Source organism: Poecilia latipinna, unplaced genomic scaffold, assembly GCF_001443285.1.
Source record: "Poecilia latipinna isolate Pla-1442-1.1 unplaced genomic scaffold, P_latipinna-1.0 Scaffold1503, whole genome shotgun sequence".
NCBI lineage: Eukaryota > Metazoa > Chordata > Actinopteri > Cyprinodontiformes > Poeciliidae > Poecilia > Poecilia latipinna.
In genome coordinates this window covers 134,657-137,640 of record NW_015114119.1, presented here as the reverse complement: position 1 = coordinate 137,640, position 2,984 = coordinate 134,657, and positions in this window count along the sequence as shown.

Here is a 2,984-nt window from a genome sequence, read left to right as displayed (position 1 = left end):
GGATGGATGGATGGATGGATGGCTCTCTGCCAGCTACGCTACACGCAGACCCGTTGCCATAGTAACTGACTGACAACGGCTCCACTAGCGTACCAGGATTCAACACCAACAAAACCCACTCAAACATTTCCCACAGAGAGCAGAACATTCAGTCCGTTACAGTTTTTTGTTTTGAGGCTTGATATTTATTTTGTGATTATTAATAAATGATCGTCTGAACACAGTGGAAATCATTAGCTCTACTGATGATCGGTCAGAGTTGGTGTCTGGGTCGACTTTAGTTTTTTGTTGTTTTTAACTGAACCAAGACGCTGAATTCTGCAGCACATCTACATGTCAAGGTTGTCAAAGTCAAGCTAGCATAGCTGACCTACTTCCCTGTCCCTCTATTTTTTTTAGTTAAAAAGTTATTTCTGACCTTGCTATCTAGTTGTAATGTTCACAATTAGTGTCAAAGCGCTCTGTATATTTTTCCTTTATATGCCACATACATTCAATATTTAGCATGTTGTGTTGACAACTAAAACCAATGGTAGTTATTGTCAGCCAGCCAGTAACTTGGAGATGTGATTGTGGTGTGTGACACCATGTTGCAACGCGTTTATACACAAACCAGTGTTTTTACGACTTTATTTCTGTTAATTATTATAAAAAAAACGACATTAATGATTAGAATATTACATCAGACCAAAAAAACCCACACATTTGTAACTAAGACAGTGGGCTTATTGAAAACTATGTTGTTGTTGTTATTTCCAGAATCTACATCTGGGCCTTGTGCACATGTTGCTTGATCTTTATAAAAATGAATATCTTTTTAAAATATATTAAGTCCACAAAATTGGCTTAGGAAAGTTTTTACCCACACAAATACATCCCTGAGCATTGTTTTAAATATGCCAAACCAATAGGGGGCAGTGTAGCGCAAAGCTAAACCTACATCAGCCAATCAGATTGCTTCAGAGAAAACATGTTGGCATCAGTGTGATAATATTTATATAAATGTACAAAAACCATAAAGTCTACAGTATTTTTACTGTATTGTTTTGACATTTTTCTCAAAAACTAAGTATCTTCTTATAACTAGTTATATTTCAGCTGCAATTTGTAACTTTTATAAGAATAAGTTTTTTACATATTTGTTTAAAATGAGACAGATAATCTGTGAAAACACTGAGCTCCTCCAACTTTTCCTTGTGCTACTTTTAGCTTCCGAAGAAATGCACCAAAAACAACCAATCAGAGTGAGGAGGCGGGTCTTAGCGTGGTCAGTCAAGCTTGTGAACGCACTGCTAATTTACTGTTACTTACTGTAGCAACTTACTTTTACAGGAAAACTGTTTATCTGCCATCATCTGTCTCTATGCTAACTAGCTTAGCATTCAAGGAGAGGATTGATTGAAGACCCGCCCCCTGGCTCTGATTGGTTGTTTCTAGTTAGCACTGGGAGAAGGCAGAGAGAACGATTTTTTTTCACGGATTGTTAGACATCAAACTGTCACGACATGGTGACAGTTTCAACCAATATTTAAAAACGAGATTTTTTAAGGTGTATTTTCTTCATTAGGGACATCAGCAAAAGTTGAGTTTTTCAAACTTCCTGAAAAGTAGCTGCTGGTGCTTCCTCAGAAAGCCAAAGCAGCATCTATTCTCAAGCTTCTTTTAAGTTTAGTTACAGTGCTGTCATGTTCGATCAAACGCTGGTCCAGAGATTAAGACAGGAGAGCACCGAAGCCAGCCGGTAGAAAAGAAGAGAAGAGAAAAAAAGCAGCAGCGATTCTCTACAGACGGTGACTTCAATAGCCTCAAGTGCAAAATTACTCCCATGGCCGTGGGGGCTGTTTTAATGACAGCTCACAAAGATTGGCTTCACACCCCACGATTAGGGTTCCCCCTCATGATCAGAGGCAGAGCAATACAAACAGTTAGTCGTGAAAAACAAGAGAGCAGATAAGCACAAAGACACCTGCTCACTCAGCAACTGCTGCGGTTTCAGCCATGGGGCCTCGCCTGTAGCTTCCTGGCTAACAAGTCCACAGCTCTCCAGATGATGAGAGAGTGACAGCGGCCTGGCAAGCTGCCGCTCTGTGATTAATATTTCATCCAGGAACTTTAGCCCTAAGACGTATCTATACTCGTCTTAGACTGAGACTAAAACCACTTTGTGCTGAGACTACAAAAACAGGGACTTCCTACCCATCTGAACTCTTGTTTTCCCCCAGTTCTTAGAAAGTTTTCTTGAACAAACCAGCTGCGTCGGTTGTTTGTGACGAATAAAGTTATATAAAAGACAACGATACCACACCTACTGGTACGACGGGTCAACAGGCAAAACAGAAGCAATATTTCACAAACCTAACCTGGGATTTGAATTCATTTATTTAGTGAGAAGAAAATCCCATCTCAATAAATACAAAACTCATTGATTATTGCTACTACACTGCAAAAACACAAAACTTTACCAAGAATTATTGGTCTCCTTACTAGAGCAAATATCTTAGTTCACTTGAAATAAGACAAAGGAGGCTACTCACTAGTGTTCGCTTTGAATAGGCTAATGACTAGCATGCCAAACCTGGTCAACTACTGGATTGGTTGGCTAGCATTAGCATGGATAGGCTAGCGTTAGCATTGGCTATGCTGGCGCTAGTCATGGAGAGGCCAACAACTAGCATGCTGGTCACTCACCGTATTGTCTGCAAAATGTTTTGATATTCCTCCAATGTTGAAAAAACACAAAGGCAATTGCGGGATTTCAATCAAATAAGAAACCCAGTCAAATAATAAGTTTGTTCATGTGATAAGTGAAAAAAAACATCATCCTGCCACTTCCTGTCATCTTTTAACATCCGGTTATTGATCATGTGACTTGTGTGACATGAAAAAAGTGTTTCCATTGCAGTTCTACCAAATACATAAATCTTGATATGCCCAAAAACCCCGACATGCTACTGCAAAAACTTTTGATTGAAAAACATGTTTTT